Source organism: Hyperolius riggenbachi, chromosome 11, assembly GCF_040937935.1.
Source record: "Hyperolius riggenbachi isolate aHypRig1 chromosome 11, aHypRig1.pri, whole genome shotgun sequence".
NCBI lineage: Eukaryota > Metazoa > Chordata > Amphibia > Anura > Hyperoliidae > Hyperolius > Hyperolius riggenbachi.
Window position 1 is genome coordinate 201,746,554 of NC_090656.1, and position 24,630 is coordinate 201,771,183.

Here is a 24,630-nt window from a genome sequence, read left to right on the forward strand (position 1 = left end):
CATCCTATATTATAAAACCCCTATGTCTCTGCGTCCTGTCCCTGTGTGTGTGTGTCCCTGTGTTTACGCTACTGTGCATGTGCCGCAGGGACAGCCTGGGACAGGAGCAGGACAGGCCAGGGGGGCGGGTGTGTATGCGTGTGCAGTGGGTGTGCGTGCATGCGCAGCAGGTGCATGCGATTGTGCAGCGGGCGGGTGTGTGCTAGTGTGGCTGGTGCGGGCACACGCATGTGGCAGCGATGACAGACCTAGAGCACGTTTAAACAGGCTAAGGTCACTAGTACATACATATTAAGCGAAGTCCCTAACATAACAATTTGTGTATTCATAAAGTCTGTCATTTTGGCCTTTTTTTTTTACAACTTTTTCATTTTGGCAACTATGGAGGCGTGGGAGGATAATGGGCTTTGATAGTGTAATGGTTAAGGGCTCTGACATTGCCACAGGCGACCTGGGTTCGAATCTCGGCTCTGCCTGTTTAGTAAGCCAGCACCTATTCATTTTTTTTTTCAACAATAATTTTTTATTAGTAAAGATCTTCAGCTGTGTACATAAAACAGTAAATACCGATTTCGATTACAGAAGAAAAAACAGCACAGATGATAAGAATTATCCGCTGAATTAAGAAAGAGAAAACACAAATACAACAGAACAAAACAAAAAAAAAAGAAAGAAAGAAAAAAAAAAAAGGAACTAACTATTGCACAATACTCAATTCAAAAATAGCATGATAATAGTGCGTCCAAAGCGAGTGTGTGGCCTATCCCTGGTATGAAACCAACCACTTGACCCATGGGTCCCAAATTTCTAAAAATGTATCTGATAAAGTCTTCTCATACATATACACAGTGTGCAATTTATTAACCTATTTTGGTTACCGAAATAAAATGTTTAATATAAAAAAAAACATTACAATAAAAAAAAAAAACATGTAAATATTTACCTAAGGGTCTAAACTTTTTAAATATCAATGTAAAGATGAAACATTTCTATATTTTTTTTTATTTTAAACTTGTAAATAGTGATAGATGCAAAACGGAAAAAATGCACCTTTATTTCCAAATAAAATATTGTCGCCATACATTGTGATAGGGACATAATTTTAACGGTGTAATAACCGGGACATATGGGCAAATACAATACGTGAGTTTTAATTATGGAGGCATGTATTATTTTAAAACTATAATGGCTGAAAACTGAGAAATAATGATTTTTTCCGGTTTTTTCTTATTCTTCCTGTTAAAATGCATTTACAGTAAAGTGGCTCTTAGCAAAATGTACCCCCCAAAGAAAGCCTAATTGGTGGCGGAAAAAACAAGATATAGATCAGTTCATTGTGATAAGTAGTGATAAAGTTATAGGCTAATGAATGGGAGGTGAACATTTCTCAAGTGAAAACGACAGAAGGCGAATTAGTTAATAATGACTGTTCTAGGTGGAGGCAAAGATTTCCAAGAGCCCGCAATCAAGGCTTTACTAATCAGATTAATATGCCCTAATAATTTATTTTGATACCTGGTTAGTGAGGTCACTGGCCTGTGAAAAAGCGCTACCCAAGGATCAAGGTCTAAACTCACGCCAACAACTCACGAAACAAACATTGTCTGAGATCAGCTTCCACCTATAAAGTAAATCAGGTATTCTGTACCAAAAAAATAATATTTTATAACTCCTTTCTTTTGAAATTGAATTGATGGTAGCTGATGCCATATTCAAAAACATAGAATCCCAGTCTACGGGGTCTCCAAATCCCTGAAGGCCTAGTGTCCATTTATCCATAGGGGGGATCGACTTAGGGAGTCTATCATACCACAGGGAGGCGTATAAAGAGGAAATACCTCCTTTTGTAGGTAAAAAATCAATAAAGAGCGATTCCATTATGGATAGGTCAGGGGCCAATCCTCGCCTCAGTATTGACTGAACGTACCCCTTTACCTGCAAGTATCGGAATATTTCTGAATTTGGAAGATCAAAAGAAGTAGACAGAGCTTCCCAAGACATTATTTTACCCCCAACTAACATATCTTTAAGAGTTCTGATACCCTTCTCTGCCCACGCAAACCAGGCCCTGGCCTCACAACCAGGACTGAAGCCAGCACCTATTCAGTAGGAGACCTTGGGCAAGACTCCCTAACACTGCTACTGCCTTTAGAGCGCGTCCTAGTGGCTGCAGCTTTGGCGCTTTGAGTCCGCCAGGAGAAAAGCGCAGTATAAATGTTCTGTGTTTGTTTGTTTATTGACAGTATATATTTAGGATTTTTATTGTAGTGCACTATTACGTTTTTCCACTAGATTAGGGGTCTCCAACCCCAGGTCCGCGGCCCACTGCCGCACTGCAGGCTGTGCTGAGCTGGGCCGTGATCATCTGACTGCAGAGTGCACGGAAGCTGTGAGTAGCGTCACTGAACTCCGTTCAACCATTCTTACTGCTGCCACCTGGTGCCTGTAATTTGTAATGCAGCATGCTTTTTGTCTGCACGGACACCGGGTGGCAGCAGTGAGGATGACTGAGATGCTCTAGTCTCTTGTCAGCCACAGAGTACCATCTGCAGGTGAGGTGAGCAGCTGGTGCTGGATGAAGGCTAAAAGTGTAGGCAAGGGCAAAAGTAAGTGTGGGGAGGAGGAAAGTATAAAAGTGAGTGAAAGGAAGAAGACGAGGGCAGGAAAAGCTGGAGGTGACTGTGCCAGTAGATACCTCGCCCCCCCCCCCTTTTGCCGCCTGTCACACCAAATTCACCTTGTGCAGACGCATCTCTTTCAAAGTGCTGATGATGGTGGTTTGGTAGTGCTGGTGCTGCCAGGACTTATTTATGTACTGACCCTGCCTGTAGAACAACATTCAAACCCCGCCCCCCAGCCCCCATACCTACACCCGCGCAGGCACCTGCCCGGTCCTTGGAAAAATTGCCTGATGCTAAAGCGGTCCTTGGGTCAAAAAAAGTTGGGGAGCCCTGCACAAGATGATGCCTTCCTGCATAGAAAGTTGAATCACAGCTTTCAATGTAAAAGGAAAGTGAAAGGTAGTTTTTTTTTTACCGACTTTCAATGAATGATCTCTGCTGTTCGAGTCCATTCATAAATCAGGCACTTTGATAAGCTTCGGAAACATATGTCCCATTCACCAATCTGTGCTCTAATGGCCAGCGACAGGGGCGAGCATATAGAAAGCAGAAGACGAGTATCTACTTCCCTGGGACTTAAGATGAATTCCTGCAGGGGGTAGATATACTGCCTACATTGGACACATGGTTAAATCGTGCTTCACAGACTACTTTTAAAGCCAGAGTAATAGAGTAATCTTTGCTTCCAGTACCTTAAATCTGTGCTAGAATATCAGGTCACATGATCCTATGTGGGAGGATCACTCTTTGTCATCCAGTGATCAGTGGCCAGACACCCTGCAAGTACTGTAGCTTAAAGTGAATGTTTACCTCCTTAAAAATAAAAAAGTCAGATACTCACCTAAGGAGAGGGAAGGCTCGGTCCTAATGAGCCTTCCCTCTCCTCTCCCGGTCCCGCGCAGGATCCCCCGTGGCAGTATTCGACCAGGTCGGTCAAATACTGCCACTTCCGCAGCCGAAGGGAGCTTTCGGAAGCCTTTGGGAGCACTCGGGCTCCCGAAGACGGGCCGCTCCATACTACGCATGTGCGAGCGCCCTCTATGACGCACTCGCGCGTGCGTAGTATGACGCGGCCCGTCTTCTGAAGCCCGAGTGCTTCCGAAGACCTCCGAAGTCCCTGCGGCGGTGTACGCGAACGGGGGAGCCAGCGCAGCACCGAGGGCACCGGGAGAGGAGAGGGAAGGCTCATTAGGACCGAGCCTTCCCTCTCCTTAGGTGAGTATCTGACTTTTTTATTTTTAGATTGGTAACCACTGGCTTTAAATGGATATCTAAAGATGCTAAAACACAAGAGTAGAATCAGCCCAGCCCACAAGTGGGAAATGTGAAGCTGTACTAGCCAGGCATACAGGTTGACGAGAAGAGAGTAGTCACAGTGAGAGAAATTGATCATTACTGTTTTATAGGTTTTTTTTTCCTGCTTTTCACTGATTCTTCTTAGCTTACTCACACCCAACAAACACATATTAGAGGAAATAATTTGTCAATCTTTACAAAAAGGCTCCTTTAAGCAGCCATTGTGTGTCACGCTGGGTGCATAATTTAAACCTGTCACCTTTACGATCCAACATCCGACCGTGTCACCACAGAAAAGGAAGGAACAATAGAGGTAAATGTTTGCATGGCAGTCAGTCATTAATCAATGTGCAGAGGCAGAATCACAGTACTGGATAGTCACAAAGCTTCTATGTAGTGGTCGGAGCTGTGAGATTAATGGAAATCTGTAGGAGAGGTACCAGGTCTGTTTTAAAATCAAACTGGTGAAGATGGTTCTCACATCCACTCTGTTCTTTTTTCTCAGCCTTTTAAGATTTCATCACCACCTTAAAGCAAGTGACTAGATAGCTGTCATGTGACCAGCGCTTCTCTAGCTTCATGAGCAGGTATGATGGGTGATTGAAGCAGGGCTAGCAGGGCAGGTATGATGGGTGACTGACTCAGGGCAGGAGAGACTGGCGACTGAGTCAGGGCAGGAGAGAAGGGTGACTGAGTAAGGGCAGGAGAGACTGACGACTGAGTCAGGGAAGGAGAGATGGATGACCGAGTCAGGGCAGGAGAGATGGGTGACTGAGTCAGGGCAGGAGAGACTGACGACTGAGTCAGGGCAGGAGAGATGGGTGACTGAGTCAGGGCAGGAGAGACTGGCGACTGAGTCAGGGCAGGAGAGATGGGCGACCGAGTCAGGGCAGGAGAGACGGGTGACTGAGTCAGGGCAGGAGAGACTGGCGACCGAGTCATGGAAGGAGAGATGGGTGACTGAGTCAGGGCAGGAGAGAAAGGCGACTGAGTCAGGACAGGAGAGATGGTTGACTGAGACAAGGCAGGAGAGATAGGTGACTGAGTCAGGGCAGGAGAGATGGGTGACTTAGTCAGGGCAGGAGAGATGGGCGACTGAGTCAGGGCAGGAAAGATGGGTGACTGAGTCAGGGCAAGAGAGATGGGTGACTGAGTCAGGGCAGGAGAGATGGGTGACTGAGTCAGGGCAGGAGAGACTGGCAACTGAGTCAGGGCAGGAGAGACTGGCGACTGAGTCAGGGCAGGAGAGATGGGTGACTGAGTCAGGGCAGGAGAAACTGGCGACTGAGTCAGGGCAGGAGAGATGGGTGACTGAGTCAGGGCAGGAGAGATGGGTGACTGAGTCAGGGCATGAAAGACTGGCGACTGAGTCAGGGCAGAAGAGATGGGTGACTGAGTCAGGGCAGGAGAGACTGGCGACTGAGTCAGAGCAGATGAGATGGGCGACCGAGTCAGGGCAGGAGAGATGGGTGACTGAGTCAGGGCAGGAGAAACTGGTGACTGAGTCAGGGCAGGAGAGATGGGTGACTGAGTCAGGGCAGGAGAGATGGGTGACTGAGTCAGGGCAGGAGAGATGGGTGACTGACTCAGGGCAAGAGAGACTGGCGACTGAGTCAAAGCAGGAGAGATGGGCGACCGAGTCAGGGCAGGAGAGATGGATAACTGAGTCAGGGCAGGAGAGACTGGCGACTGAGTCAGAGCAGGAGAGATGTGCGACCGAGTCAGGGCAGGAGAGACTGACAACTGAGTCAGAAAAGGAGAGATGGATGACCGAGTCAGGGGAGGAGAGATGGGTGACTGAGTCAGGGCAGGAGAGACTGGCGACTGAGTCAGGGCAGGAGAGACTGGCGACTGAGTCAGGGCAGGAGAGATGGGTGACTGAGTCAGGGTAGGAGAGATGGGTGACTGAGTCAGGGCAGGAGAGATGGGTGACTGAGTCAGGGCAGGAGAGATGGGTGACTGAGTCAGGGCAAGAGAGACTGGCGACTGAGTCAGAGCAGGAGCGATGGGCGACTGAGTCAGGGCAGGAGAGATGGGTGACTGAGTCAGGGCAGGAGAGATGGGTGACTGAGTCAGGGCAAGAGAGACTGGCGACTGAGTCAGAGCAGGAGAGATGGGCGACCGAGTCAGGGCAGGAGAGATGAATAACTGAGTCAGGGCAGGAGAGACTGGCGACTGAGTCAGAGCAGGAGAGATGGGCAACCGAGTCAGGGCAGGAGAGATGGGTTACTGAATCAGGGCAGGAAAGACTGGCGACTGAGTCAGAGCAGGAGAGATGGGCGACCGAGTCAGGGCAGGAGAGATGGGTGACTGAGTCAGGATAGGAGAGATGGGTGACTGAGTCAGGGCAGGAGAGATGGGTGACTGAGTCAGGGCAGGAGAGATGGGTGACTGAGTCAGGGCAAGAGAGACTGGCGACTGAGTCAGAGCAGGAGAGATGGGCGACTGAGTCAGGGCAGGAGAGATGGGTGACTGAGTCAGGGCAGGAGAAATGGGTGACTGACTCAGGGCAAGAGAGACTGGCGACTGAGTCAAAGCAGGAGAGATGGGCGACCGAGTCAGGGCAGGAGAGATGGATAACTGAGTCAGGGCAGGAGAGACTGGCGACTGAGTCAGAGCAGGAGAGATAAGCGACCGAGTCAGGGCAGGAGAGACTGACAACTGAGTCAGGGAAGGAGAGATGGATGACTGAGTCAGGGCAGGAGAGATGGGTGACCGAGTCAGGGCAGGAGAGATGGGTGACTGAGTCAGGGCAGGAGAGATGGGTGATCGAGTCAGGGCAGGAGAGATGGGTGACTGAGTCAGGGCAGGAGAGATGGGTGACTGAGTCAGGGCAGGAGAGATGGGTGACCGAGTCAGGGCAGGAGAGATGGGTGACTGAGTCAGGGCAGGAGAGATGGGTGACCGAGTCAGGGCAGGAGAGATGGGTGACTGAGTCAGGGCAGGAGAGATGGGTGACTGAGTCAGGGCAGGAGAGATGGGTGACTGAGTCAGGGCAAGATAGACTGGCGACTGAGTCAGAGCAGGAGAGATGGGCGACCGAGTCAGGGCAGGAGAGATGGGTAACTGAATCAGGGCAGGAAAGACTGGCGACTGAGTCAGAGCAGGAGAGATGGGCGACCGAGTCAGGGCAGGAGAGATGGGTGACTGAGTCAGGTTAGGAGAGATGGGTGACTGAGTCAGGGCAGGAGAGATGGGTGACTGAGTCAGGGCAGGAGAGATGGGTGACTGAGTCAGGGCAAGAGAGACTGGCGACTGAGTCAGAGCAGAAGAGATGGGCGACTGAGTCAGGGCAGGAGAGATAGGTGACTGAGTCAGGGCAGGAGAGATGGGTGACTGACTCAGGGCAAGAGAGACTGGCGACTGAGTCAAAGCAGGAGAGATGGGCGACCGAGTCAGGGCAGGAGAGATGGATAACTGAGTCAGGGCAGGAGAGACTGGCGACTGAGTCAGAGCAGGAGAGATAAGCGACCGAGTCAGGGCAGGAGAGACTGACAACTGAGTCAGGGAAGGAGAGATGGATGACTGAGTCAGGGCAGGAGAGATGGGCGACCGAGTCAGGGCAGGAGAGATCTGTGACTGAGTCAGGGCAGGAGAGATGGGTGATCGAGTCAGGGCAGGAGAGATGGGTGACTGAGTCAGGGCAGGAGAGATGGGTGACTGAGTCAGGGCAGGAGAGATGGGTGACCGAGTCAGGGCAGGAGAGATGGGTGACTGAGTCAGGGCAGGAGAGATGGGTGACCGAGTCAGGGCAGGAGAGATGGGTGACTGAGTCAGAGCAGGAGAGATGGGCGACTGAGTCAGGGCAAGAGAGACTGGCGACTGAGTCAGAGCAGGAGAGATGGGCAACTGAGTCAGGGCAGGAGAGATGGGTGACTGAGTCAGGGCAAGAGAGACTGGCGACTAAGTCAGAGCAGCAGAGATGGGCGACCGAGTCAGGGCAGGAGAGATGGGTAACTGAGTCAGGGCAGGAGAGACTGGCAACTGAGTCAGAGCAGGAGAGATGGGTGACTGAGTCAGGGCAGGAGAGATAGGTAACTGAGTCAGAGCAGGAGAGATGGGTAACTGAGTCAGGGCAGGAGAGACTGGCAACTGAGTCAGAGCAGGAGAAATGGGCGACCGAATCAGGGCAGGAGAGATGGGTAACTGAATCAGGGCAGGAGAGACTGGCGACTGAGTCAGAGCAGGAGAGATGGGCGACCGAGTCAGGGCAGGAGAGACTGACAACTGAGTCAGGGAAGGAGAGATGGATGACCGAGTCAGGGGAGGAGAGATGGGTGACTGAGTCAGGGCAGGAGAGATGGGTGACTGAGTCAGGGCAGGAGAGATGGGTAATCGAGTCAGGGCAGGAGAGATGGGTGACTGAGTCAGGGCAGGAGAGATGGGTGACTGAGTCAGGGCAGGAGAGATGGGTGACCGAGTCAGGGCAGGAGAGATGGGTGACCGAGTCAGGGCAGGAGAGATGGGTGACTGAGTCAGGGCAGGAGAGACTGGCGACTGAGTCAGGGCAGGAGAGATGGGCGAACGAGTCAGGGCAGGAGAGACGCGTGACTGAGTCAGGGCAGGAGAGATGGGTGACCAGTGCGGGTCGAATAAAGCAGACATTACAGTGATGGGAGTTGCTGGAGAGGAGACATTCTATGGCCATAAGTCACTGACCTTTTTAGTATAAGCCATTCTTGTTTTAAATCTTTAACTAATGAGAATCCGTGGCTGTCTGCTTGATTTTATGCCCATAAGTAATTAATGTACCAAAATCATTAAACAGAGGGGATATCTACATACATTTGGCCAAGCACAGGAGAGACTTTCATCTCCCCGGAGTTCTGCTTTAAAGACAGAGTTCCATGTAGTAATAGTACTGCAGAAAATAATAATACTGAGCCATAAATGTTATTTGTTCCGGACACGGGTTCGGACAGAGGAAACTTTTTGCTGTGTAAAGAAAAGACGAATGTCTAACGTAGGTAAATAATGCAAGAGAGCGAAATTCCTGTCCGCAGACATATAAATCTGTGCAGAATTTAATCACCCTGCTGACCTTTTAATATTCCAGACCTTCTGGATCTAAATATAAGCCTGACCATGTCATCACTTACGGCACGTTATTGTTGCCCAGCTTCTGAATATAACACCACTAATTAGAATAAGGCAAACTAAAAATTGCAGACACCAGATGCAAAAGATGAATGAGGCCTTTTCCATCAAATCCAACACCGCACACTGGATGGCTAATACTAATGGACTGGATGGCTAATACTAACAATGCTGAGATGTCCTGCAGTAGTTTGTGTCTCCTCCAGTCTCACAATTGTGAGTTTTCCAGGTAGTAGTTTACAGAAGTGTATGGACCAGTGATCTCTGTACAGAGCTGTGTTATATGTCAGAGCTACATAAATAATAATAATTCGATAAACCTTAATAAACCCACGATTACCAGAAACTGGTGAGCATGCATTTACTAACCATGAAACAACATGGGCATGGCGGATGATGGTAGTCCTGAGCTGTGTGACCTGAGCTGACACCACCGAGTGGTCTTTGATCAGTTTTAGTTTTTAAAACCATGCTCCCATTCACTTGTATTAAAATTGCGCTGCTACTTGTTGCTGCCTGGTAACTGCTCACAACAGCCTGGTAACTGCTTTCTGAGCACACAGGACCAGTCTCTAGAATATTTTGACTTTCCCGCCGAGCGCCCTCTACTGTTTAAACTTCCCCCGGCAGGAAGTTCAGTGAAGCCAAGCCAGCCGGACCCAGAGACCAGCGCGGAGAAAAAGACAGCGGAGACCGGGGGACTCGCGCTGGACGGAGCAGGTAATGTATGCAGGTGGGGGGGTTGGTGGCAGCTTCGCAGATTGTGATCGGGTTCATGCTGAAATCGATTCACAATCTGTTGCAGTAAAGGCAGCCATACGATCCCTCTCTGATCAGATTCGATCAGAGAGGGATCTATCTGTTGGTTGATCTGATGGCAAATCTTCCGCACGGACAGATCGACGGGAATCGACAGGAACGATTGATTTCAGCTGGAAATCGATCGTTCTGTCAGCGTTTGCGCAACAATTTCACAGCAGATTCGATCACAGTGATCAAATCTGCTGTATATTGGCGGGAAAATCGTTAGGTGTATGGGCCCCTTAACAGCACTTGGTGATTGATTGTACAGCCAGATTGCATGAAAATTGTATGGTGTGTGGCCACTTTAGGGTCCATTTTCACAGGCAGTTGAACTGTGTGCTCAGTAAGCAGTTACCAGGCGGCAGTGAGCAGTTGCCAGGCAGCAGTGAGCAGTTGCCAGGCAGCAGCAAGCAGTTGTGAGAGTTTGACAGTCTTTTCACTGCCTATCAACTGCTGGTGGAAAAGGAGCCTTAGGCCTCTTTTCCATGGACTGTTGATAGGCAGTGAAATGCCTCTCAAACTCTCACAACTGCTCACTGCTGCCTGGCAATTGCTCACTACTGCCTGGTAACTGATTGTTGCTGCCTGGTAACTGCTCACAGCAGCCTGGTAACTGCTTACTGAGCACACAGGACCAGTCTCTAGAATATTTTGACTTTCCCGCCGGGGATTTCTGTTGGTCCATTTTGGACCAATGGCAATTGCTGGCAAAAAGCTCTGATAAACCTCTGTCAATAAAGTAAAAAATAGCATTCATCACCAATCACCCCCTTCAGGAGTGGACCATGGGGAGCAAAAGGGAGGCTAAGCAAGAAAATACAATAAGGTCCAGCTGGGCTGATGATTATTTGCCTTCAGAGGATTATTTGGATGTCTGACCAATGGGAAGCATCGGTGAGAAATATGGGAAGAGGCTTATGTTCATTGTAGCACCATGATGCGGTAAGGACAGTCAGCGTGCTGCAATCAAGCGTAAAGCCCCGTCTACACGAGGCAATCCGGCGGCTCGATTAGCCGGATCACCTCTTCCGCATCCCCGCGCGTACCCGCCGCGTCCCCGCTCGCGTCGGATTCGATCCGCCCTCGTCCCCGCTTATCTTCCGCTCGATTCCCTGCCATTGTCCCCTCGTGGGGAACGAGCAGGGAATCGGCGGTGGCAAGATCCGACCTGGCTCGATTGATAATACACATCGGAGTGTCATCTACGCGTGTAGATGAGGCTTTAAAGAGAATCTGTATTGTTAAAATCGCACAAAAGTAAACATACCAGTGCGTTAGGGGACATCTCCTATTACCCTCTGTCACAATTTCGCCGCTCCCCGCCGCATTAAAAGTGGTTAAAAACAGTTTTAAAAAGTTTGTTTATAAACAAACAAAATGGCCACCAAAACAGGAAGTAGGTTGATGTACAGTATGTCCACACATAGAAAATACATCCATACACAAGCAGGCTGTATACAGCATTACTTTTGAATCTCAAGAGATCATTTGTGTGTTTCTTTCCCCCCTGAGGGGGGAGTGCATAGCAGAACCACAACACTGAAGAACTTGGCAGCCTTCCAGACACAGGCTGACAAGTCTGACAAGGGAAAGATACATTGTTTTATTACAGAGACTGTGATAATACAAAGTGCTGCAGTAAGCCAGAACACATTAGAATAGCTTTTGGAACTTGTAGGATGATAAAAAACAGGATGCAATTTTAGTTACGGAGTCTCTTTAAAGAGACACTGAAGCGAAAAAAAAATTATGAAATTATGATTTGTATGTGTAGTACAGCTAAGAAATAAAACATTAGGAGCAGAGACATCAGTCTAATTGTTTCCAGTACAGGAAGAGTTGAGAAACTCCAGTTGTTATCTCTATGCAAACAAGCCATTAAGCTCTCCGACTAAGTTAGTCCTGGAGAGGGCTGTTATCTGACTTTTATTATCTCAACTGTAAGTGAACTGTTTACTTTTTCTCTGCCAGAGGAGATGTCATTACTTCAGACTGCTCTGAAAGAATCATTTTGAATGCTGAGTGTTGTGTAATCTGCACATATTATAGAATGATGCAATGTTAGAAAAAACACTATATACCTGAAAATAAAAGTATGAGAATATTTTCTTTGCTGCTAATCTTCTAGTAATTATTCATAGTACACAACCAATTGATTATATCATATTTTTTTTTTCGCTTCAGTGTCTCTTTAAGAAGAAAAAAGTTGAAGATAAAAAAAAGATTAAGGTTTAAGACGGGACACACTTGACTGTTTTCGTGTGCGTTTTCTGCACAGATAGTCTGATTTAAAGAGGAACTGCAGTGAAAATAACGTAATGAAAAAAGGGCTTAATTTTTACAATAATTATTTTTAAATGATTTAGTCAGTGTTTGCCCATCGTAAATTTTCCCTCTCCCTGATTTACATTCTGAAATGTATTACAAGGCAATATTGTTACTGCTGGCAGGTAATGTTTGTGGAAGGAGAGGCTGCTTTTTGGCAGTTGGATACAAGCAGCACAAGATGACGGTGAGGGACCAGGAAGACTTCAGGGGGCTGGAAGAAGCTCCAGGTAAGTAACTGGAGAATTTTGTTTTCAGCTAACGTTTCCCTTAAAAGTAAAAAAGTAAAACAGAGATAAAAGAAATGGCAGAACAATAAAGATGTACACACATTAAAAAAAGAGGGATAAATACAAGACAATGCTGCATTACTGCAGATGCAGTGAACAAATCAACCACAGATTGTCACATAGGGGTGAGAGATAAGCTTGTGCATTAGGGTCCTTTTACACTTAACCACTTCACCAATGAGGGGTTTTACCCCTTGACCATGACCACCAGAGCAATTTTCACCTTTTAGCGCTCCTTCCATTAATTCGTCTATAACTTTATCATTACTTATCGCAATGACACGAACTATATCTTGTTTTTTCCGCCACCAATTAGGCTTTCTTTAGGTGGGACATTATGCCAAGAATTATTTTATTCTAAATGTGTTTTAATGGGAAAATAGGAAAAAATTTATTATTTTTCAGTTTTCGGCCATTATAGTTTTTAAATAGTGCATGCTACTGTAATTAAAACCCATTAAATGTATTTGCCCTTTTGTCCCGGTTATAAAACCGTTTAAATTATGTCCCTATCACAATGTTTGGCGCCAATATTTTATTTGGAAATAAAGGTGCATTTTTTTCAGTTTTGCGTCCATCCCTAATTACAAGCCCATAGTTTATAAAGTAACAGTGTTGTACCCTCCTGACATAAATATTTAAAAAGTTCAGTCCCTAAGGTAACTATTTATGTTTTTTTTTTTTTATTGTACATTCTTTAATTTTTTTTAAATTACAAAAAAAAAAAATTGGGAGTGTAGGAGGTAATGAGTTAATTTTTTGTGTAAGGCTAAGTTCACAGTGGGACGTTAAAGTCGCACGTTAAAACAGCATTTAACGCAGAATAGCTCACTGCAATGAAAAATCAATGCCCTGTTCACAGTGCACACGTTGCGTTGGTGTCTAACGCTGCACGTTAAGTAAAAGTACTGCATGCAGTGCGTAATACACGTTATTAGCTGCGTTGGACTGTTTGCACATGCTCATTAATGACTTGGAAGCATACTTTTCATTGCCTGTATTTTTTACTGTATCTGCTGTATGCGACGGTAACGCTGCGTTGCCACTTTTTGGGCGCGTTGCGTTGTAAGCTTGCGGTGCGACTTTAACGTGGCATCAAAACGCAATGTCCCACTGTGAATCTAGCTTAAAAGTAATTTATTTGTATGTGAAAAATGTTTAGGGTGTAGTTTTACTATTTGGCCACAAGATGGCCACAGTAACTTTTTGTTTAAAGGAAAGGTTCAGGGAGGGTGGGCAAAAAATAAAAATCAAATTCCACTTACCTGGGGCTTCCTCCAGCCCGTGGCAGGCAGGAGGTGCCCTCACCGCCGCTCCGCAGGCTCCCGGTGGTCTCCGGTGGCGCGCCCGACCTGGCCAGGCCGGCTGCCAGGTCGGGCTCTTCTGCGCTCCAAGGCCCGGAACTTCTGCGTCCCACGCCGGCGCTCTGACGTCATCGGACGTCCTCCGTGCTCTACTGCGCATGCGCAGTAGTTCTGCGCATGCGCAGTAGAGCCCGGAGGACGTCCGATGACGTCACAGCGCCGGCGTGGGACGCAGAAGTTCCGGGCCTTGGAGCGCAGAAGAGCCCGACCTGGCAGCCGGCCTGGCCAGGTTGGGCGCGCCACCGGAGACCACCGGGAGCCTGCGGAGCGGCGGCGAGGGCACCTCCTGCCTGCCACGGGCTGGAGGAAGCCCCAGGTAAGTGGAATTTGATTTTTATTTTTTACCCACCCTCCCTGAACCTTCCCTTTAATGCGACCTCCAAGAGTCCTTCCGGACTCTTGGAGGAAGTACTAGGAGGCTGGGTAAGTGTTTTTTTTTTTTTCACAATGATCGCGCTGCTCATCGGAGAGCAGCGGATCATTGCGGGGCTTAGATCAACGAACGGGAATGAATTTTCCCATTCATTGATCTCCGGGCGAGCGGCGGGCGGCGTGTTTACGAGCGGCTGGCAGCGTGTTTACGAGCAGGAGCGCGGGCAGCGGCGGGAGTGCGCTAAGTACGGATTTCTCTGTCCCTGGGAGTTAAAGGATGGAAAAAGGGACGGAGAAATTCGTACGGGCGAGGGTAGAGTGGTTAATCAGTTGGCATGCATTTTTTTTTCTCTCCATAGCAGTGCATTGTGAAAAAGATTTCAGTTAAAACGTGTTTAGTGTGTACTGTGCCATAGGAAAACATGGGCATTACTTTGAAAATCAGTTATCTTTTAGTTAAAACTGAGAGCAACTGATTAAGTGTAAAGGACCCTAATGCTGGGTACACACTATGAGATTTTATGGTTGCTTTACTGTCAGATCGATTATTTCCAACATGTCCGATTTTCTTTCCGATCGATTTCCGAGCATTTTCCGATCGATTTCCATTAGCTTTAATAGGAAATCGATCGGAAAATGCTCGGAAATCGATAGGAAAGCAAATAGGACATGTAGGAAATAATCGATCTGACAGTAAATCGACCATAACATCTCATAGTGTGTACCCAGCATTAGGCCCCGTTTACAAATCAGTTGCTCTCAGTTAAAACTGAAAGGACAACTGATTTTCAAAGTAATGCCCATGTTTTGCTATGGCACTGTTCACACTTCACGCGTTTTAACTGAAATCTTTTTTCACAATGCACTGCTATGGAGAAGAAAATAAACGCGTACCAACTGATTAAGTGTAAACGGTGCCTTACACAGCCTTGAGAGACAAAGGGTAATGAGAGCCCTGGCCAATCAGTCTAATATTAAGGGTAGAGACACACTAGGCAGAATTGCATATGCATTTTCCATAGCACATAGTGGAAAACGCATATGCGATTCTGCCTAGTGTGTTCCTACACTAAGGGGTAAGACAACAGATGCAGGTAAGCTGTGTATAGCCTCGTACACACCCCTGAACTTGTAATGAAAATAGCATTATGAATAAAATTGCTTATTTTTTACAATACTGCATTCACGTATAAATTATTTACTCAGGCTAGATTCACAGTGGGACGTTGCGTTTTGATGCCACGTTAAAGTCGCACCGCAAGCTTACAACGCAACGCGCCCAAAAAGTGGCAACGCAGCGTTACCGTCGCATACAGCAGATACAGTAAAAAATACAGGCAATGAAAAGTATGCTTCCAAGTCATTACTGAGCATGTGCAAACAGTCCAACGCAGCTAAAAACGTGTATAACGCACTGCATGCAGTACTTTTACTTAACGTGCAGCGTTAGACACCAACGCAACGTGTGCACTGTGAACAGGGCATTGATTTTTCATTGCAGTGAGTTATTCTGCGTTAAATGCTGTTTTAACGCACGACTTTAACGTCCCACTGTGAACTTAGCCTCAAAGTTTGTCCATTGTAAAACCTTTCCTTTCCCTGATTTACATTCTGAAATTTATCACTGGTGTTGACATCTTTAGTTCTGCCAGGTGATCTGTACAGAATGTACTTTAAACGAGAGTTCTATGCACAGATGGAGATAATGCTTGCTTGGCGGTTGGAAACAGCTTTTATTTGCCACAATACAACAATGTTCCCAGATACCTAATTGTCAGGATCCGGTCATGACATCACACTGTGCGACGGGTTTCGCCACAATATCAGCTATACAGATACCCCTTATGATCTATTCAAGAAAAGGTAACAATTTCTCATGGGAAAGGGGGTATCAACTACTTATTGGAATGAAGTTCAATACATGGTTAAAATTCCTCTTTAAAGGGACCCTGAGCAGTAACATAAATTAAAAGATTTCACTTACCTGGGGCTTCCTTCAGCCCACCGTAGGCCGCGAGGTCCCCCGGCGTTCTCCTGGCTCCTCTCCGTGTCCCTCCGGCAGCTCCCGTTACCAGCGACACCCGGGTCGGGTGTCAGACCGACTCTTCGTGGATCTTGACGCTCAGCGTTATGATGCCAGCCGCTAGGCGTCATCACGGCAGCCGGCGTGACAGGCCTGTGCATGCGTGGGTTTCTAACTCTAAACTGTGAATGCGCAGACCTGTCATGCCGGCCGGAGTGATGACGCGTGGCGGCCGGCATGATGATGACGAGCATCAGGATCCAGGAAGAGCGAGCCCGAAATCCCGGCTCGGGTGTCGTCAGTAACAGGAGCTGCTGGAGGGACACGGAGAGGAGCCAGGAGAACGCCGGGGGACCTCGCGGCCTACGGTGGGCTGGAGGAAGCCCCAGGTAAGTGAAATCTTTTAGTTTACATTACTGCTCAGGGTCCCTTTAAGTCGGCTGAGGTAGCTGATAACGACCACCTCAGTCGACAATCAGGTGTGTGTACGGCACCTGGTGACCCTCGACCAATCTGCTGGATGGATGTACTCAACACCAGCAATGTCCATCCCTCGCCCGCCACGTGACTTCATGCATGCGCCGTTCATCAGGCCTTCGACCCCCCCCTCCATAGCAACACAGTGCAATGTCAGCTACACAACTGACACGCGTGAGTGCGGCTCATGTCGCCCAAGGGGATCTGGTCCTGAATTCCTGATGGCCGACATGTGAGGCCTAAGAGAGGATAAAGGAGTGGTCAGTGGCAAAAGTGTCCTAAGTGAGCTAGTATGTTTGCTTGAAGAGGTGAGTTTTTAGGTTGCACCTAAAAAGGGTAATTGTGGGTGAGTGGCTGGTGTGTTGAGGGAGGGAGCTCAAGAAGAGGATTAAGAGAAGTCTTGTAAGTGGGAGTGAGAGGAGACAAGAGAATATTGTTAGTAGAGCGTGTAGGATGGTATCTGGAATTTATTTAAATTAAAAGGAGCTAGCTTGTAAAATGCTTTGCAGACAAGAGTCAGGATTTTGAACTGTATCCTTTGTGTTACTGGCAGCCATAGAAGAGACTGACACAGTGGAAAATGAGGGCTGGAGAAGCGGGAGGAGAGGTGAATGAGTCATGCAGCAGAGTTCATAACTGGGCATCACTGTGGTGTAGGGGCTAGCACTCTCACCTTGCACTCTCACCTTGCAGCATTGCTTTCCCGGTTTGAATCACATAAAGGGGACTATCTGCATGGAGTTTGTGTGTCCTCCCCTTGTCGGTGTGGGTTTCCTCCAGGTGCTCCAGTTTCCTCCCACATGCCAAAAACATCCAGATAAGTCAATTGGCTTGCCCCTAAATTGGTCCTAAACTACAATTGGCCCTAAACTACTATTATTATAGCAGGGATTATAATATGAGCTATGTGAGGAACAGTTATTGAAAATACTATAAAATTTGTAAAGCACCGCAAAAGATGTCAGTGCCATATAAATACTATTTTTTTTTTTTTTTAAAGTTGAGTTTTATTGAAGAGTTTAAAGGAAAGGTTCAGGGAGGGTGGGCAAAAAATAAAAATCAAATTCCACTTACCTGGGGCTTCCTCCAGCCCGTGGCAGGCAGGAGGTGCCCTCGCCGCCGCTCCGCAGGCTCCCGGTGGTCTCCGGTGGCGCGCCCGACCTGGCCAGGTCGGCTGCCAGGTCGGGCTCTTCTGCGCTCCAAGGCCCGGAACTTCTGCGTCCCACGCCGGCGCTCTGACGTCATCGGACGTCCTCCGTGCTCTACTGCGCATGCGCAGTAGTTCTGCGCATGCGCAGTAGAGCCCGGAGGACGTCCGATGACGTCAGAGCGCCGGCGTGGGACGCAGAAGTTCCGGGCCTTGGAGCGCAGAAGAGCCCGACCTGGCAGCCGGCCTGGCCAGGTCGGGCGCGCCACCGGAGACCACCGGGAGCCTGCGGAGCGGCGGCGAGGGCACCTCCTGCCTGCCACGGGCTGGAGGAAGCCCCAGGTAAGTGGAATTTGATTTTTATTTTTTACCCACCCTCCCTGAACCTTCCCTTTAAATAGAGTACAGTACAATTCAGTACAGCCCCCCCCCCCCCCCCGTTCACTGGCTAATCAATAAAACAGACCACATCTTGCAGCACTCTGCTGCTCTGCCATCTACTCTACACACTATCTGTAATGATCCGCTCAGCTGGCTGTACGGGCAGACAGCTGTTTGACCATTCCTTAAGTCTGAAGGCTGCAGGTCTCTGGAAAAGAGACCTGTCTTTGCTTTGCAGGTTTCAGACCTGTTCTGCTGCTGAGGAATTTGCATACATTCATTATGCAAATCGCCTACCTGCCTCCTTTGAAGGCTGGCAGTATAAATACCATGTTCTCCCAGAATCCTTTGCTGGTCATCCTTTATGGTTTGTTTCTGATGAACTCTCCTAGAGTATCAGCCCTGTTAGTTTGCTAAAGTTTATCTTAGAGTAATTATTTGGACTGCACTAGGCAGCTCCACTAGTGCAGTCAGGTTGCTTATCTGTTTTGTCTGTGTTGCCTCTCTGCTGCGATTATCCTGTCGTCAGCGGTGGTCGACAGGAAATCGTTCTGTCTGTCAGGGGGTGCTAAGCAGAGCAGCGGTTGCTACTGGTAGACCCTTCTGTTCATCTGTCTGTTTGCCTGGATCGCACTAGCCTCTAGCGGTAGCGGCTGTGGATCCTTCTGATCTATGTTCCTGGAGTGTAAGCTGGAGCAGCGGTTGCTACTGGCTACCTCATCTGTCTGTTTGTTTGGATCGCACTAGCCTCTAGCGGTAGCGGCTGTGGATCCTTCTGATCTATGTTCCTGGAGTTTAAGCTGGAGCAGCGGTTGCTACTGGCTACCTCATCTGTCTGTTTGGATCGCTCTAGCCTCTAGCGGTAGCGGCTGTGGATCCTTCTGATCGGTGTTCCTGGAGTGTAAGCTGGAGCAGCGGTTGCTACTGGCTACCTCATCTGTCTGTTTGGATCGCACTAGCCTCTAGCGGTAGCGGCTGTGGATCCTTCAGATCTGTGTTTCTGGAGCGTAAGCTGGAGCAGCGGTTGCTACTGGCTACCTCATCTGTCTGTCTTGTCTGTTTGTGCTCCTTTGTGTTATTTGTGGCTAGTTAGGGTGGCGTGCTTGTCTCTGTTGCGCTTTTCGTGCGGAGACTGCGCTGTAATCGCGTTCGCTGTTGCGAATGAGTGCGGAGTTAGCGTTTAGCTAGCGTTTGTTATTTTCGTTATCTTTTATTGTTGTTTGCTGTGCCTTTGCTACTCTCGTGTTCTGTTCTGATCAAGCCTTGTGTCACTTCTGGCAATCGTTTCTCTCTTGCGATTGCGTTCCTGCTTTGTTTCTGCGAATGTGTGTTCACCGTCGCTGGGTGGCGACTAGTTTGGGGAACACACATTTAGTCTATCTCTGTGCTCTTCTCGTTAAGGGCTGTTCAGCCTTGCATTGCTTTAGATTTGTACAATTCTCAACTGGCATCTGTGGCAGTGCAGAGGCTGTGCTCGTCTGCACTCCACAGCGCCATCTGCCGGTGGGAATTGCCCTCTGCTGGTGCATTGCACCTAACCTGGGTTCTCTCAATTACACGTTCGTGGAGGTTTTCCGCAGTGTCAGCGCGCTGACCACGGAAACGATTCCGCAAACGTTACACTATCCTATCATACAGGTAAAGTCCTATGCTGCCACCTACTCTACACCCTATCCCATCACACAGGTAAAGTCCTAGGCTGAGGAGCTGTCCAGAACATCATGCGAGGCCACATAGTCAATCCATCTCTACCATACCTTTTTAATTACAAGGGATATTATGGTTAAGATAGGTTCGTTTGTACCACGTCATGGCTCTATTCATCCTTTTGGACCATAAGGAGATAGACGAAGGAGAATCAACACACCAGGGGCTTGATTCACTAAACCATGATAACTCAAATATCACACCTTATGAAAAGATATCACACCTTACGAAAAGATATCACACCTTATCAAAGATATCACACCTTATCAAAGTTAACACGCCTTATCAGAGTAGCATAGCGAGCGCTACGAACCCACAGGGGCTAAGGGCAGGACGAAGGCCATTGCCAATTAGCAGGCATAAGTTTGTAGCGCTTGCTATGCTACTCTGATAAGGCGTGTTCACTTTGATAAGGTGTGATATCTGTAACGTTTGTGGAATTCTCTCCGTGATCAGCGCACAAGACGTGCGCTGACACTGCGGAAATCCTCCACAAGCGTATAATTTGAGGGAACCCAGCAAAAAGTGCAATGCACCTGTAGAGGGAAATTCCTGTCGGCAGGTGGAGCTGTGGAGTGCAGAGGAACAGATCCTCTGCCCTGTCACAGACGCCAGACAGGAATTGTACGAAGGGAAGAAACGCAGGGCAAGATAGCCCTGAAAGCGAGAGAGCAAAACGACAAAGGGTATGTGTGTGCACCAATCTAGTCGCCAACCCGTGACAGTGCATACACAACAGCAGATATGAAGTAGGAACGCAATCGCGAGAGAGGCAATTGCCAGAGGTGACACAAGGCTACAGCAAGGCAGAGCACGAGAGTAGCAAAGGCACAGCAAATAATACAATGAGAAGATAAGGAAAATAACAAACGCTAACTAAACGCAAACACCGCACTCATTCGCAACAGTGCACGCGTTTATGCGTGGTCTCCGCGTGTTAGGCACAACAGAGACAAGCACGCCTAACTAACCACCGACAGACAAACATGAAACAGAGGACGCGAGCGCTTGCTTAACGGTTACCTCACCGAGCCTCCAGCAAGCGTTCGTAGCAGACAAGACAGATACACGAAAACAGGAATAAGTGAGAGATAGGATCCACAGCACTAGCGCAAGAGGCTAGTGCGATCCAGGAAGACAGAACAGAAGGATCCACAGCACTAGCGCAAGGCGAGTGCGATCCAAGCTAGACAGGCAGATGAAATAGCTGGTAGCAACCGCTGCTCCAGCTATACTCCAAGAACAAAGATCAGAACGATCTCCTGTCGACCACCGCTGGGACAGGACAATCGCAACAGACAAACAAAACAGATATGCAATCCTAACTGCACTAGGGAACCTGCCTAGTGCAGTCCCAGGAATTACTCTAGGCTAATCTTCAAACAATAAGCAAGGCTGACACTCCAGGAGTGTTTCACAGGACTAACCCTTATGACCAGCCCAGGTCTGTGATATCACATGGTATTTATAGTACAAACCTCCAAAGGATGTGGCTAGGCAATTTGCATGACAAACGTATGCAAATTCCTCAGCAGCAAGCGGAAAAACTGACAAAAGGTCTCTCTTCCAGAGACCTGCAGAATGCAGACCTTAACAGTGGTCAAAAAGCTGCCTGCCTGCGCAGGCAGCCGAGCAGATCCTCACAATATCTTTTCATAATGTGTGATATCTTTTCATAAGGTGTGATCTTTGATGAGGTGTGATATTTCCTCAATGGGGAGTGTAGGAAAAAAGGGTATTGGGCTTAGCCAAATTCATTTTGCTAGTTTCCTAAGCCTTGATGGTGGTCCGCATGGAGGGTGTGATTTCAGAATACAGATTAATTTCCCTAAAAGGGAGATTAATAAGGGATCATAGGAGCCCACCACTTTCTCCAATCTGGCTACCGTATCCCACTCATCCTTGGCGAACCACCACCTAGTGGTGACTAGCAAAGATTGCCATGAAATATTTTCTTAGATCATGGAGTGCTAGTCCCCCCACCACCACCATCAAGTGTAAGCTGCAGTGCAGTGAGGGATGAGTTAGGAGAGCCCCCCACCCAAAGAAACCCGGAGGTTACGTAGTCTATCCTGAGGAACAGTAGCTGGGGTACCCACCCTGGAGACTGACGGAAAACATGTAAATCTTGGAAGGAAGAGCATCTTGAACAGGTTCACCCTTCCCACAATCAACAGCTGCAACTTTCTTCACATCTGACAGCTCTGCGAGTAACGGTCTATTATAGGCGGTACGTTGAGGGTCATTAGAGGATGTATGGGAAGATTGACTAAGAGACGGATTTCTCTCTTATCAAATCGGATCAGAGAGAGAGAGAGAGAGAGACGCAGGTTGATTCCCGATCAATTTCAGCCTGACATCTTTTGGGAACCGGCCTAGTGATGCCCCCCTGCGCTGTCCCCCCTAGTGTAAAATAATAATTTATCTTTCTTTTGTTCCAAGCTCCATCCACATACACGTGACCCATGTGGTTGCCGGCAGACAATGTACGCATTTATCAGATAGATGTCCAAATCCCTTACCTTCCTCGCCCTCACAGAGACATGGCTCACCCCTTCTGACTGTACTGCTGCTGCAGCCCTCTCCTATGGGGGCCTACACCTCAGTCACACCCCAGACCTGACAACAGGACTGGAGGAGGGGTGGGCTTGCTCCTCTACCCATCATGCACCTTCCGGGTCCTTTCACCTCCCCCCTCTCTGCACTTCTCATCCTTTGAGACCCATGCAATCCGCCTCTACCATCCCTTTCCAGCCATCATTGCAGTCCTATACCGCCCCCCCCCTCTCTCTTTCTTAACAACTTAGCCTCCTGGCTACCCCACATTCTGTCATCGGACCTCCCTACAATCATCCTCGGGGACTTCAATTGTTATGATCACTTCTGCAGCATGTACTGCTGGCTGCAGTTTTACTGAAGACAAGCAGTTTTTGATTTCTTTGCGTGCATCTGCTCGCATAGTTTTGCGTGTGCTTACACTGAGCGTTGATTCCATCTGCAGTCGCTCTGAAGTTAATGACAGGTTAATATGCTTTTGTGAAAACAAACATTGTCTGTTGCAATGGAGCTGCAATCCCTTTCTTGCAGGCTGCATATCATTGTCTGCCCTTTCCTGCTGTCAGCTTGTGATTGATTACCATTCACCTGTGTGGGAATCTGCATGTCTGCTCCCATTAGATGACCTCAGTATAAAGGACTGCTTCCAGCAATGCTCCATGGGCTATCATAGTCTCAGATTCAGTCTGTTACTCTGCACGAGGCCCCCCGTTCCTAGATCTCGTGTGGACTGCACTGACTCCTGCGAAGGGGTCAGTGAGTCCTTCCAGTTCAGCTCTTGTTATCAGTAATTGCTTCTTTGCTAGTCTTGCATCATATTACGGTTCATCGCTAATATATACGCATACTAGCGCGTTTGTTATTTTCCTTGCATTTGTGTTACGTTAATACATCAGTGTCGCTGATATATACGTACTCGAATTGTTTATATCCTGTGTTCATTCAGTCAGCCTCCAGCACGTTTCAATAGGTTGCGCGTATCGTGATCACCCGTGCTTAGTTAGCTCAGTCCTGTTCCTGTTACCTTGTGTGGATCGCGCTCACTTCTGCGTAGAAGTAGCGAATCCTTCTGAGTCCTGTTTCTTGTATTATTCCAGTTCCTAGCTAGCGTTCCTTGCTTATGTTATATATCGGTTCATCGCCGATATATACATATGTTAGTCAGTCATTTGTAGCTTCATTGATAGCTGTCATTGTAATACGCTAGGAATATCGTATCCATTGTATTTAAGTATTGTTTGTGGTTGCTCGGACCTACGCCTGCTCTGTGCGCCACATCTCCTACGGGAGTCAGTCCTCTCCTCCACTAAACTGGGGATATCCTGGTTCCTTGTGCTAGCGTGTGTACCTCCTTCACGTCAGAATCCGCATTGTGTGCTGACCGTGGAGAATATACCTCCAAGCCTAACATCAATATTCCTAATGATGTGCCCAACACACCTGCCGGCACGCAGCTACTTTCCCTCGCCAACTCCCTTGGCCTCTCCCAGCACGTAAACTCCCCCACCCACTCTGCTGGTCATATCCTCGAACTCATCTTCTCCAAATCCGCCTCCCTCACCAACCTGGACATTGCACCATTCCCTCTCTCTGACCATCACCTCCTCACCTTTACCATCTCCCAATCCTCCTCCTCTGACCCCCTACCATGCCTGGTCGATGGCAAAGGGATCTGCGCAATCTGAATCCAACCATCCTAGCTGAACTCCTCCTCTCCCTCTCCTCCACCCTCCCCACCCTGTCATGCCCCAATCAAGCAGCAGCACTATATAACAAGGCCCTCTCATCAGCCTTAGATGAAACTGTCCCCCTAACCTTCCGCCCCAACAACCCCCCCAATCCCCTACCCTGGCACACCACCCACACACGCAACCTCAAGAAAGGGACACGAGCCGCTGAGCGGAAATGGAGGAAATTGCGTCACAACCCCGATTTCCAGGATTATAAAGCTAAGCTGCTTCTTTTCCACACTGCACTATCAGAAGCTAAACACACGTATTTTGCTGTCCTGATTGGAACTCAAGCCTCCAACCCGCGACATCTCTTCGCCACCTTTAACTCCCTACTTAACCCCACTCCCCCCCCCCCCCCTTGCACCACCATCTCAGCCAATGACTTTGCCACTCACTTCACCAGTAAAATCTCAGCTATCCGAAATGAAATCTCCCTC

At 48.3% G+C, this 24,630-nt stretch overlaps 1 long non-coding RNA gene across 9 annotated transcripts in view; it reads right to left on the reverse strand.

Moving 5' to 3' along the window:
- LOC137538533 (uncharacterized) overlaps positions 1-24,630 on the reverse strand; it is an 834,068-nt gene that overhangs the window by 732,220 nt on the left and 77,218 nt on the right. The window lies entirely within an intron of this gene.